We start from the raw sequence: 15,022 nt of genomic DNA on the forward strand, positions 1-15,022 counted from the left end.
TTGTACTGATGGAATTGAGGAGGTCCGGAAAACAGCACGATATTTCTCTGGACGTTTTTTCTCAGGTTAGTCTGCAAAAGTCTGCAAATAGTCTGCAATAGTCTGCAATAGTCTGCAATAGTCTGCAAATATCTGCAAAGTAGCAGACTATTTGCAAATATCTGCAAAGTCTGCAAAACAAAATCTCCATATTGGAGTGAACAGAAAGAGAGATGGAGGAGAGATAGAAGAGATTGCTTAAGAATTAGGTAGGGGCAGGATACTAAAGGTCTAGTATGGTGTGACCAAGAAGAAAAGGAGGAAAACATGAGGCGTGCATTAAATGCTTTCGATCAGCGTGTCCCCAAAGGTGCGTGACCATTGAGATCAGACATTGTATCGCTGGGGAAGATCTACACCAAAGAATAAGCAGATTTTTTTTTTTTTAAAAGGACGGATTTCTGGTGCTAATGTCTGAATGGTCAATTTTAAGAAAAAAAAATGCATCGGGTAATTTTTAACCTTTAAATTTAGACCAAAGCTGAGAAAAAGATATTTAAGCATACAACACAAAATATCCTATGGTTTTCACTGCCTTGATGACTGGTATGGCTTTAAAACTTTGCCAGATTTGAAGAATTGCTATCATATCAGGGATGGACATGTCAGTGATAAATGCAAGTCAATTATGTCACTGAACGTCGATGTGATAAGCTTACAGATCTCATTGTAACCATGGCGATACTTGGATAGCTCTCATTGTCAAGAGCACTCTTGTGATTAATAAATATTAATAAACCGTTCAACAACTTGGGAAGGGAGTTAGTTTTCCTCTAATTATATTAACTTTGAATTGTCGTTGATCACTAACAGAATTCACCTTTGTAACTTGCCTGAAAATGCTCATAGTTCATCTAATTAGAATTATGTAAAACATCCAAGTGATGGAAAAATCTGCCGCTGGTTGGACACCTGAAAATTTAATTTGCTCCTCAACTGGTAATTGAACATAAATGAGAATTATCCCTTTTTGTCTGTCTTTAAACAACCTTCCAAGAATGCACAGTAATACCTTCGTCCAATTCTTGACCCAGAACGTTTTTACAACCGAGTGAAAAATGAAGAACTCCATGGAGATTTGTGCGATGCTGATTTTTACTGACTGGTTAATAACAATAAGGAACGCAATCAATATTACTCGATGCTGCAAGCCAGTTGTGGCACGGAGCACCGACTGAGTTGGTGAAGGGACCAAATCTCTTCATTGGTGGCGTAGTGGCGCGGTGGTAGAGCTGCTGCCTGACATCGCCAGGGACCCGGGATCCATGCTGACCATGGGTGGTGTCTGTGCAAACTCCACGCATCCTCCCTGTCACCGCGTGGATTTCCTCCGACACACTGGGGACAATTTACAATGTACAGATGCCAATCAACCTGCAAACCTGCACATCTTTGGAATGTTGGAGGAAGCCCGGAGCACCTGGGGGAAACCCACGTGGTCACAAGGACGACATACAAGCTCTGGTGCGGACAGCACCCGAGGTCACCGTCAAAGCTGGGTCTCTGGAGCTGCTAGGCAGCAACTCTGCCGCTGCACCACTGTGCTGCCTTAGGTGCTTATGCAAAAGCCTCTTAAATGCCACTATCGTATCTTCCTCCACCGCTATCACCCCTGGCAATGCATTCCAGGCCCCAGCACCGAACCAGCATGAATGGATGACACTCTGTGGAAAAGATCTTGCCCCACACATCCCCACTAAACTTTCTCCCCTCACCTTATAGCGAGGCACTCTATTGGCAGACATGTCCACCCTGAGAGAAAGGCTCTGGCTGTAAACTTGTTGCATGCCCATTAATTCCTTACCGATGAAGGAAGCTGATCGCGTGAATTTCAGTTCAAATGTTGCAAACTCAGTGACTTGTGGTTAGCTGTTGAGGGATGCTTTTCAATTAACATGAGCCTTCACTGTTCTGCAGCACCTAAGTGTAAAATAATTAAGAATCCTCTTGTACCTGCCATGTAATTCAGTTGATGAATAAGGATGACCTCTGCATTCATTGATTCCCGTCTCAAAATTCTACTCCCCTATTTGGTGTGCTCCGCAAGGTTTTTTTTACAGTATTTTGTGCAGAAGAGACTCCTATTTAGAGACTATAGTTTGCAAACCAGCCAATATAGTCAAGATCCATTCAATACAACATTGATCATAGACAGAGTGATACAAGGAGGAAACAGGCCTATGACCAACCAAGTCCATGCCAACCTCAAATACTAATTTTCTACACGATTCCTATCCCAACCCATTATATTTTCCCCATATTCCACACAATTTCTCTCGTTAAACCCCCACTTCCTTCCACCCGTATTCTACCATTCATCTGTGTAGGAAGGAACTGCAGGTGCTGGTTTAAATCAAAGATAAATACAAAATGCTGGAGTAACTCAGCGAGACAGGCAGTATTTCTGGAGAGAAGGAATGGGTGATGTTTCGGGTCAAGACCCTTCTTCATACTCAAATTTGCCACTAATCTACTCTGCGGTAGTCACATTTTAAAGTTTAAATCTATCTCCTAGGGAGGGAGGGGGGAGGGAGGGAGGGATGGAGGAGGGAGCAGGGAGGATAAGGGGGTTGAGGAGGAAGGAAGGGAGGGGGAGGGGGAGGGGGGGAGGGAGAGAGGATAAAGGGGGTTGAGGGGGATGGAATTGAGGGAGTGGAATGGGGAGGGGAAGGGGAGGAGGGGAAGGGGGGAGGGGAAGGGTGGGAGGGGAAGGGTGGGAGGGGAAGGGTGGGAGGGGAAGGGGGGAAAGGGGGAGGAAAGGGTGCTGCACCAATTCCGGAGAGATTTGGGCCCAACAGGTCCACTTGGTCTAGTAGTTAACTAAAAGTGGCGCTGCAGGTGGATAGAGTGGTGAAGGCTGCTTTTAGCATGCTGGCCTTCTTCAATGAGGGAAATGAGTATTGAAGTTGGGGCATTACTTTACAGTTGTACAAGATGCTCCCGAGATCGCACTTGGGATTTAGTGTTCAGATTTGATCAACCTGTTGTATGAAAGATGCCATTAAACTGGGGAGGTGCAGAGAAAAGATATAAGGATTTTATCAGGACTTGAGGGAGAGGACAGGCAAGCTATGACTTTATTCCTTGGAATGCAAGAGATCCAAGGGGGAATCGTGAGGGGAGATCTTATGTATAAAATCATGAGGAGAATAGATAGGCTAAATGTACCGAGTTGTTTCCCCAGGGCAAGAGAATCAAGAGCTCAAATATGGGACAAGGTGACGTCACCGCCACGCACCCCACGTGACCTCATCCAGCCAGCGGCCACATGCTCCTGCCCCACCAATGGTGGCCGCCCGGGCCGGGAGGCGGATTGCTACGCAACCTCCGTTAGGCGGCGCCCGGGCCTCCGGGCCTACACTGTCCCGATGTACACTGTCCAGAACAGGTAGGCACAGATTTTAAACAGCATCTGCAATTTTTTTCCTACAACGTTCGGACTTACAGCACCCCCGGGCCTAATACGGGACAAGGGCGGTCCCGTACGGGACAAGCCAATGTAACCCAAAATACGGGATGCCCCGGCTAATACGTGACAGCAGGCAACCCTATTGAGCAGCAACCTTTCTCACAAAAGGTGAGGGGTATATTGATCAAGCTGCCTAATAAAGTAGTTGAAGCAGGTATAATTGCGACAACATTTAAAAGACATCAGGTCCGGTACATTATAGGAAAGGTGGAGAGAGATATGGGCCAAACGTGGACAAATGGGATGAGCATAGTTACGGCACTTTGGTCAACGTGTGCGAGTTGAGCGGAAGGCCTGCTTCTGGGCCGTATGATTCTATGACGTTAATCAGTGCATGTCTGACCTGGGAAAGATATCCCTGGTGAGGCTGACTGGAGCAGAAGTGGCAGCTCCAATTTTGCAGTTTCTACGATTTCACATGGAAATACTTGTAATGCACTTGGGTCGTTTGGTTTAGTTTAGAGACACAGCGTGCAAACAGGCCCTTCAGCCCACCGAGTCCACACCGAACAGCAATCACCTATACACTATATCCTATCCTACAGACGAGGGAGAATTTGCAGAAGCCAATTAACCTACAAACCTGCACATGTTTGGAACGTGGGAGGAAACCAGGGCACCCGGATAAAACCCACATGGTCACAGGGAGAACGTACAAACTCCATCCAGACAGCACCCGTAGTCAGGATCGAACCTGGGTCTCCGGCGCTGTGAGGCAGCAACTTTATCGCTGTATAAGAAAATAACTGCAGATGCTGGTACAAATCGATTTATTCACAAAATGCTGGAGTAACTCAGCAGGTCAGGCAGCATCTCGGGAGAGAAGGAATGGGTGACGTTTCGGGTCGAGACTGACCCGAAACGTCACCCATTCCTTCTTTCCCGAGATGCTGCCTGACCTGCTGAGTTACTCTAGCATTTTGTGAATAACTCTATCGCTGTGGATAAATTACGTTTAGTTCCCACAACAGTATGGAAACAGTGCAATCTGATTCCTTGGCAATTTTTTTTCCTGCCTTCTAAAATAGACTAATAATGTTCAATAAAAGATCTTTTCTTTTCCTTTTCATTTTGATCATCAGATTTTTTTTAAATCCTGACACGAATACCTTATAAGGGGGGGAAAAAAATCTCCTTTTTCTGCTGCCCCATCATTCATCCACTGAAGCAACACAGCCTTATCATAAATTATTTAATCTCTGCATTTTAAACATGTGTCATTGGAGTTTGTTAGCCAAGATTAATTAGAAACTTCTCTCCTATGCTGCCGAGTGCATCATTCACCATTATGATTCCCCACACATTTACATTGCACTATTACAAACCGCGGGCCCAAGAGAAATTCATGCGGCTATTTTTTATTAATCTAAATTCTCAGCTCAATTTTGAAGAGATGGAAATAATAATTTCGGGAGGTTACGTATTCGATGCCACCCTGAACTTCTTGAATGCTTGTAAGTTTAGCAACAGAACGCTGAACATTTAAACAATATACAAATGACATTGAAACAAATGCAAGATAGGCACAAAAAGCTGGAGTAACTCAGCATGTCAGACGGCATCTCTGGAGAAAAAGAATAGGTGATGTTTCAGGTCGAGTCCCTTCTTTAGACCGGAAACGTCACCTATTCCTTTTCTCCAGAGATGCTGTCTCACCCGCGTGTTACTTCAGCTTTTTTGTGTCTATCTTCGGTTTAAACCAGCATCTGCAGTTCCTTCCTATATAATGAAATAAACACAATTTGGAACTGAAGGGTTCTGACCCAAAATGGCGCCTGTCCTTGTTCTCCAAAGATGCTGCCTGACCCGTTGAGTTAGTCCAGCGTTTTGTGTCTATCTTTGGTATAAACCTGCAATTGTAGTTTCTTGGTATTACAACTTGGAACTGCCTTATCATCTAATTCGTGCACTGGCACATTTATGCATTGTGAAATAAGTGAATTGATCGATCTTGGCAGCAAATCATTGTCCCCACTTCACAAGTAGTCCCTCTGGTCCCTGAAGAGATACCGACAAGTAGCTTCAATCGTGCAGTTTTCTTCAGTGCTTTCAAGCAGCAGTAAGGTGTCTCTCTCTTCCGGGCAAGATTACTAAATGTAATGTACTACTCAAAAGTTCTGAACTGAGTTTGCCTTTTACTCCATTTATCAAGGGAACACACATCAGACGATCCCCTCTGCGACCTTTTGACCTCCACAACGGAGAAGCAAAATGGCACTGCATTCTGAGCTGCATTATTTACAGAAAGCAAGCTAGCTCAAAATAAAACAACTGTTTTCATTTTACAGCCTGTGCTTTATCATCGTGTGGAGATACTGGGGTTAAGGATTTATTCACACAAGTAGAAAATGCAAACCAGAATATCAATGATCAATGGAACTGTGGAGAACAACAAAAAGGAACGTGAAGATTCCTCCTCGAAACTTGACAAGATAATAACCATTCGCAGAAAAAGACATTCACTTTACAACTTACATCCGTCACCTATCTAGATTAAAATATACAAATACAAGAGCACAGATTCCCCTTTGAGCATGGTCTGTTATCTGCTGCAAATCCCACCAGTTCTGAAGAGTGTTTTATTTTCTTAAGATTGTAAAACCTCCAATATACACTGCATGGAGAAGGGTAAAGGTCATTAGTGATAGGAGCAGAATTAGGCCTTTCAGCCCATCAAGTCTACTCCGCCATTCAATCGTGGCTGCTCTATCTCTCCCTCCTAACCCCATTCTCCTGTCTTCTCCCCATAACCCCTGACACCCGTACTGATCAAGAATCTATCTATCTCTGCCTTAAAAATATCTACTGACTTGGCGTTGGACAGAAATACTTCAAAGATATGATGGGATATGTCAGGGAGAGGTTGTGCAGGCTAGGACTTTATTCCTTGGAGTGAAGGTGGATGAGGTGATCTTATAGAGGTGCACAAGATCATGAGGCGAATAGATAGGTTGAATGCACAGTCTTTTATCCAGACTAGGGGAATTGAGAACCAGAAGACATGGTTTTACGGTGAGAGGGGAAAGATTTAATAGGAATCTGAGGTGCAACATTTTCACACAGAGGGTGGTGAGTCCATGAAACGAGCTGTCAGAAGACATAGTTGAACCAGGTGCTTCAACAACATTTAAAACACATTTGGAAAGGTTTAGAAGAATATGGGCCAAATGCATGCAAGTGGGACTAACGTAGATGGGGCATCTTGGTCGGCGTGGGCAAATTAGGCCGAAGGGCTTGGTTCCATGTTCTATAACCCAATGGTGAGATGTAAACATGTGGAATATTTGGAGAGAGTGAATGAATAGGATAAGCTTGTTTCAGCAGTTTTCCCATGGGTTCACCCCAAGAGCCTGTTTCTGTGCTGAAACTCTAAACTAAACTAAACTAAACTAAACTAAAGAAGTGAATAGAATGGCAACTTAGAACCAAGTACTGACAAGTGAGGGCATCGAAGAAAGTAAGGACAAAATTCTGTGCCAGAAAGGGAAGAGTGTGGACTGAAAGGCTCCAAAATGAGCACTTTAGGCGAGGATTTGTTCAATTGTAGCGGAAAAGAGCAAGTCTGCACCGATACAGGGCATCTAGAAAAGGGTACAACGGGGAAACAGAGTTTTTGCTGGCCCGACAACGTGAGACTCACAAAGCGCTGGAGTTACTCAGCGGGTCAGGCAGCATCTCTGGAGAAAAGCAACAGGTGATATTTCGGGTCGGAATCATTCTTCAGACTGAAAGTGGAGGGTGATGAGGGGAAGGGGGGGGGGGGGGGGGGGAATGGAGGCAGGAAAAGGCCACAAATCAGGGCCGGTAACTGACGACCAAAGAAGGGTGAAGACAATTGTTGGCTGGGGAAGATGTGATACTGGGATGCCAACTGTGGAACTAGTAGGACGACCAGAGTGGGGGATGTAGGGGTTACTTGAAATTAGAGAAATCAATCCGAGAATGGTTAGGAGCAGCACATTGGTACAGCACCAGAGACCCGGGTTCGATCCTGACTTTAGGTGTTGTCTGTACGGAATTTGTATGTTCTCCCCATGTAATTAGCTTTGTTAAAGATTGTAAATTGTCCCCAGTGTGTAGGATAGTGTTAGTGTGTGGGGATCGCTGGTCGACACAAACTAGCTGGGCTAAAGGGCCTGTACCCGCGCTATATCTCTAAACTAAACCAAGGATATTGCAGTTCAACTAATGAATTATCGGGTGTATCATCTTCATCATCGGTGAACACTCAAAGTCGAGTATGATTGTCCTTCTGATGGCGTTTCTCCAGGTGCACACCCACGCATGACAACCTCTAACCTAAAGAGACTGGTGCATGGGCAACCACCACAGGGTCCTTGACAGAGACAGACCCGAGTCCAGTGGCATGGACCCACAGTGGATGGGAGTCTCCCTGCTACAGCCTTCGTCCATTATTCAGTCGTGGTGGTCCACTCGCTGGCCAGCCAACATCCTCCGCCTGTTCCACCGTCGAGATCTTGAGCCAAACTTTGTCAGGAACCTCCCCCTCGACCTGCCCACCAGGATTGACCCTGCCAGGAGCATTGCTATAGATGGTTCAGCCCTCCGGATCCTAGGACCGCGCAAATCTCTTCACTCTGACAAGATGAAGACCCTTGGAGACCATTAAACCAAACACGTCAAGATATTCTGGAGTGATGTCCTCGGTTTTGGTGGCAATTATATAGTCAATAGTCAATTTTATTTCTCACATACACATAAATGTGCAGTGAAATGAAAGATTACCCACAGTCCAACAATAAGGGCAATAAAAATAAGCAATTTCCCACACAATCACAAGCAACACAAAAAATAAAAAAGAAACATCCATCACAGTGAGTCTCCTCCAGTCACTGTGATGGAAGGCCAGAACGTACAGGTATGTAGGTTAATTGGCTGTGTAAATGTAAGAATTGTCCCTAGTGGGTGTAGGATAGTGTTAATGTGCGGGGATCGCTGGGCGGCACGGACTTGGTGGGCCGAAAAAGGCCTATTTCCGGCTGTATATATATGATATGATATGATATGATAATGTCCTTTCTCTTCCCCTACCGTCTTCTCCCACGGTCAGGCTGTTGAAGTTGCCACTTTCCAGGCCGCGCCGGACGGTGAAAGGTCCGCAGCGGGCCGACCCAGCCCCGCGACTCGGGGCGGGCGAAGACGCTGCCGCTGCCGGAGCTCCCGATGTCGGCCCCCACCCAGGGGCCTGCGAGCTTCCGACGTCCACGCGGCCCGCGCCAAAGAAGCCTCCGAATGCGAGTCGCAGCTGCTCCCGCAGCGCCACCACAGCCTCCGAAGGCAGCCAGCTCCGCAGATGGTAAGTCCGGTCCGTGGGCTCTGCGAACCAGAGCCCAGGTGGTCCCAGGTGGATGCCGCCAGCTCCAGGTGCATGGCCGATGGTAGGCCGCAGCGGGAACGGAGACACCACCCAGAAAACACAGGTCGGGTCTCCGTTCGGAAGAGACAATTTTACAGTTTCCCCCACAAATAGTACACAACCACAAAAAACAACATCACATCTAAACACTACAATTAAGACAAAAAACAACAAAAAACACAAAAGACAAACGGACTGCAGGCAAGCCGCTGCTGCAAGGGCAGTGAAGGCACACGAGCGCTGCACGTAAGGGCGCTGCAGTAGCATTGCTGCCTTACAGCGCTTGCAGCGCCAGAGACCCCGGTTCGATCTTGACTACGGGTGCTGTCTATACGGAGTTTGTACGTTCTCCCTGTGACCTGCGTGGCTTTTCTCCGAGAATGTCGGTTTCCTCCCACACCCCAAAGACGTACAGGTTTGTAGGTTAATTGACTTAGTATAAATGTAAATTGTCCCTAGCGTGTTTAGGATAGTGTTAATGTGCAGGGATCGCTGGTCGGTGGTGACTCGGTGGGCCGATGAGCATGTTTCCGTGCTCAATCTCTAAACTAAACTGAACTAAAGAAGTGGACAGAATTGCAACTAAGAATCAAGCGTCAAATGTGTGAGTACATTTCCATACATGTTATGTCTTGGCTCAAAGTTTAGAAATGGTTTTTCAGAGCACACAAAAATGGAAATCAATGGTAATGTTGCCTGAGCAAAATAATATAAAATAATGTAAGAAAGGTGCAGAGGAAAGCTATTTTGGTAACTGAATAGGTTCAAAACAACTGACAGTATGGTAGCAAGTCTACCAAAGGCAAAAGATATTATTTACCTTTAATAAGCAAAACACAAAGTGCCGGAGTAACTCAGCAGGTCAGACAATATCTGGGGAGGGAAAGTACAGGTGAAATTTCGACTCATTCCCTCCACGATCGCTGTTGAGTTCCTCCAGCACTTTGTGCTTTGCTCAAGATTCCAGCATTTGTCGTTCAAAACTTAAAGGATCAATTTAATCCAAAAATACAGAAATTGTGGAGAACTGTGAACATAGATTCAGACCGTCACTTGGGACCACTCCACAAGGCAGGAACGGGGTACTGATTGAGTGATCAGCCATGATCGCATTGAATGGCGGTGCTGGCTCGAAGGGCTGAATGGCCTACTCCTGCACCTATTGTCTATTGTCTATTGTAAGACTTGTTCTGAGTCTTCAGCTCTTCTTTTTCAAAAAGACCACGAACTGTTTGACAAGTCTGTTTGTGGTTTAATTGAGAAGCGATCAGGGTCATTGAGCACAGAGGCCAGAATATTTAATAATGCCCCAGAAATTGCAAAGTTTGTGGAAATTGCATTGAGGAACACTGAGGAAATTTGTCCAGCAGAGGTGCAGATTCAGTGATGGTCTACAATCCTTGAGTGGCAGCTAAGGTTGCAATTTGAAAGCAGTATCGGAAGCAGGTGGGTGAAATTGGTGAGGCAAATGTTAACGATACAACTACTGCATGTTTATGGCAATGAGTTTTAATTGCCAGTAAAAAACCCACACATCTACAGTGCACACACGTAAATGCAAGACAGTTAGCCAAATTGAAACCAGTGGTGTGATTTTTCACAGATAGGAAGTCTTCTTCATATAAAACTCCAGAGAGCAGGTCTAGACAGTTGAGAAGCCAGTGGGAAGAATGGGGAATTGGGTGTTATGAAGCATTTATGCTACCAGCTGTAACCTTGGAAAACAGAGCTGCGAGACAATTACATTTAAATGCTTTGTTCGCCAATATGTGCATCAATGAAGCAACAGTTAGCTCATTTGTGGAAAAGGAAGCATATTTATGTTCAGCCAAGTATTACTAACACAGTATTACCATGAATTGAAAACACATCCAGGCCAGAGTATCGAAAACCAGAGAAAAAACAACAAGTAGAACGGCCAGTGCATGTGACTAATTATACTATTCATCCATATTGATGAGCAAAGATTGGCTTGGAGAATTGAAGCTTAATTGGAACGAGAGGTTGACCGTGGATGTTTCCAAATTACAGGAAGACGCACAATATGGAGAAATGTTTTAAAATATCTCCATGAGTATTACAGGTTATAAGGCACACGTTTTAGATTTTTTTTAGATTTAGAGATACAGCGCGGAAACAGGCCCTTCGGCCCACCGAGTCCGCGCCGCCCAGCGATCCCCGCACATTAACACCATCCTACACACACTAGGGACAATTTTTATATTTACCCAGTCAATTAACCTACAAACCTGTACGTCTTTGGAGGAAACCGAAGATCTCGGAGAAAACCCACGCAGGTCACGGGGAGAACGTACAAACTCCGTACAGACAGCGCCCGTAGTCAGGATCGAACCTGAGTCTCCGGTGCTACATTCGCTGTAAGGCAGCAACTCTACCGCTGCGCCACCGTGCCGCCCGTAATGGCAATGCAGGTACAAGGCAATATGTTGGAAGCTGAAGGACCAGGTGGAAGGAGTGCTGGGTGGAATAGAATGAAACAGAGTTTATACAAGAAATACATGCAAAATGTTCACAACAATTCGCTGCCAACTGCCTAATGACAAACTAGAGTGGATAGATGAAATCAATTGTGGTGGTTCCTAAGGACGACAAAACTGGTCAACTGTGTGGTGATCACAAGGTGACATTGAGTCAGGCAGTTGATAACAAGTAGAACCTATTTCCTAACACAGGGAATATATAAGTTGTCAGGGGCTGATGCTTTCACCAAACTAGATCGGTCACATGTAAATGCTCAATTGAACACGAATAAAGGGAGTCAGCAACATTTGACATTTAATCGCCACAAGGACGTGTTTAAAGACAAAACCTGCAAATAGCTTTCATCCTGTAAATATTGATCATTTTGCATGCAATCAAGATTATGTACAAAACCCCACAAATATTTAAGATTAAAAATAATCATATTTAGAAAAGTGTTCTGGTTGCTACACAGAAAATGTAAAGCTTATAAGATATAAGCATGCTGTTGCACTGAAAAAAGTTGTTTATGTGCAGTTAAAGGTAGATAGAAATGGATTGCGACCAGTCAAGGAATAAGTGGGAGTGATTAAGGTAAAGAAAACTATAAACATTGCACAACTTCGGATCATTCTTAACCATGTTATATTTCGCCAGATCTTGAATTTTATACTTGAAAATCAAAATGTAAACTGCTGATGCTGGAAATCTGAGAACAAAGCAAAAGAAGTGGGGAATATTGGGCAGGTCAGGCAGCATCTGTGCAAAGAGGATCAGAGTTCACATTTTGGGTCAAACGGCATTTGCTCAGAATTGGGAGAGAGAGAAAGCTCGTTACCCTTCAAGTTGCAGAGAGTGGGGGAGGGATGTCAAAGAAGGAGTGAACATTTACGATTGAGTGAGGTGGTGAGAGAGAGGTTTCCATAGCGATCAGCTGCATTTAAAAAATTGAAAAGCCTGAAGATGGGTCTCGACCTAAAACATCAACTATCAATGTTATCCAGAGGTGCTGCCTGGCCTGCTGAGTTACTATAGTTACTGGGTCCTTTTGTTGAAAAAAATAGTTGATAGTTTAATGAGGGAAGAGAGAGAGGAAAACAAATAAAGGGCAATCGTTTTGCTGAACACCTTCACTCAGACCGCCTGGACCTACCTGATCTCTCGGTTGTGAAACACTTTAATTCCGCTTTCCATTCCCACAGTGACCTTTCTGTCTATGGCCTCCTCCATTGTCAGAGTGAGGCCAAACGCAAATTGGAGGAACAACATCTCATATTTCGCTTGAGCAGCTTACAACCCAGGGATAAGATTTTGATTTCTCTAACTTCAAGTAGCCCCGGCATTCCTTCCCTCTCCATCCCTCTCCCACATAAGTCACACCAGCTTTTCATTCTCACCTAGCTACAGCCAACAATGGCCTGTTTCCTTTATTATTGTCACTCTTTTGCATATCTTTCATTAAATTGCTCTATATCTCTCTTGATCGTCGTCTCTATCTCTCGTTTCCCTTTCCCGTGACCTTCAGTCTAAAGGGTCTCGACCCAAAGCATCACCCACTCCTTCTCTCCAGAGATGCTGCCTGTCCCGCTGAGTTACTCCACCATTTTGTGTCTCTCTAAAGGGAAATAAAAGTTGTGAAATGCAAATTTTTCAAGTTTGTATGAGTGCAAGAAAGAGTTTTGATAGTGGTGGCTGAGTTGGAGTGAAACAGAGATGGTTCAACATATCCCACAGAGAGAAGGCATAACTTGTACTCATGCCATTTCTCATTGCTACATCATTGATCTGGAGAAAGTGAATGGAGCTGAAGGAGAAGTTGTTCAATGAGAGAAACGAGTTCAATGTGAGAACGAGTTCAGCCAGGCTAATAAGTTTGTTGAAACAATACAGATGCCCTGAAAAGTCACCTGTTCCTTCTCTTCCCGAGATGCTGCCTGACCCGCTGAATTACTCCAGCATTTTCTGTCCAGGTGAGAAGGAATTATTGGTGTTTTGAATGAAAACACTGCATCAGGACTAAGATTGGAAAGGAAATGTAGTCAGTATAAAGAAGGGGAAGCGGTGAGTGGAGACCAGTGGGTGATTGGTGGACTGAGGAGCGAAACAGGTTAACGGGCAGATCGAGCTCAGTAGGGGAAGGGGAGGGGAGGGGTGGAGGTGGGTGACAGAGGCAGGTGGATGATGGATGAGGCAGACAAAGGAAGGGGGCAGATGGAGACAGGGGAGGGTGAGGGTTGAAACAGCTGGGTGGCTGATAAGCAGATCACATTGAAATTGAAAGCAAGCGTGCAGGTGCAGCAGGCAGTGAAGAAAGCGAATGGTATGTTGGCATTCATAGCAAGAGGATTTGAGTTTAGGAGCAGGGAGGTTCTGCTGCAGTTGTACAGGGCCTTGGTGAGACCGCACCTGGAGTATTGTGTGCAGTTTTGGTTTCCTAACCTGAGGAAAGACGTTCTTGCCTTAGAGGGAGTACAGAGAAGGTTCACCAGATTGATCCCTGGGATGGCGGGACTTTCATATGAGGAAAGACTGGATAGACTGGGCTTGTATTTGCTGGAATTTAGAAGACTGAGGGGGGATCTTATAGAAACATATAAAATTCTTAAGGGGTTGGAGAGGCTAGATGCGGGAAGATTGTTCCCGATGTTGGGGGTGTCCAGAACCAGGGGTCACAGCTTAAGGATAAGGGGGAAGTTTTTTAGGACCGAGATGAGAAAACATTTCTTCACACAGAGAGTGGTGAGTCTGTGGAATTCTCTGCCACAGAAGGTAGTTGAGGCCAGTTCATTGGCTATATTTAAGAGGGAGTTAGATGTGGCCCTTGTGGCTAAAGGGATCAGGGGGTATGGAGAGAAGGCAGGTACGGGATACTGAGCTGGATGATCAGCCATGATCATATTGAATGGCGGTGCGTACAGGCTCGAAGGGCCGAATGGCCTACTCCTGCACCTATTTTCTATGTTTCTATGTTTCTATTGGCTACAAGTGCTGGAATGTGAGGAAGGTGACAACGTGTGCCATTAGGGGAGGGCTGAAGGGCGGCTAGAACCAAAACCAGGTGGGGAAGGGAAAAGGTTGGTTGGCAAAATGTACAGCTAGTAGGTGGAAGGATTCAGGAGATGGGTGGGGGGTGAAGAGTGATTAAAGTGGGAGGGAAGAAGGTATTGGGGAAAATAAACAAAAATGGGAGGAGGAGAGAAATAGTGGGGATACACCACAGATGAGGGTTGCCGAAAATGGGAAAATGCAATATTCATTGGTTTGGGTTATAGACTATTCAAACAGAATCGGTGCTGTTCCTTTAGCAATCGTTGGGCTTCAAGCAGCTTTATAGGACTTTGATTGGGCCACATTTGGAGTATTGCGTGCAGTTCTGGTCGCTGCATTACAGGATGGATATGGAGGCATCAGAAAGGGTGCAGAGGAGATTTGCCAGGATGACGTTTAGGAAAGAACTGCAGATGCTGGTTTCAATCGAAGGTAGACACAAAATGCTGGAGTAACTCAGTGGGACAGGCAGCATCTCTGGAGAGAAGGAATCGGTGATGTTTCGGGTCGAGACCCTCCTTCAGACCAGAATGATGGCTGGATTAGAGGGTATTAGCTGCAGGGAGAGGTTGGACAGACTTGGATTGTTTTTTTCTGGAATGCTGGAG

The 15,022-nt window shown here is 45.3% G+C and overlaps 1 protein-coding gene across 1 annotated transcript in view; it reads right to left on the reverse strand.

The window, feature by feature from the left end:
* LOC144607775 (acid-sensing ion channel 2-like) overlaps positions 1 to 15,022 on the reverse strand; it is a 1,151,036-nt gene that overhangs the window by 878,863 nt on the left and 257,151 nt on the right. The gene's annotated exons all lie outside the window — the stretch shown is intronic.

The sequence above is a fragment of the Rhinoraja longicauda genome, chromosome 29 (assembly GCF_053455715.1).
Source record: "Rhinoraja longicauda isolate Sanriku21f chromosome 29, sRhiLon1.1, whole genome shotgun sequence".
NCBI classification, from domain to species: Eukaryota; Metazoa; Chordata; class Chondrichthyes; order Rajiformes; family Arhynchobatidae; genus Rhinoraja; species Rhinoraja longicauda.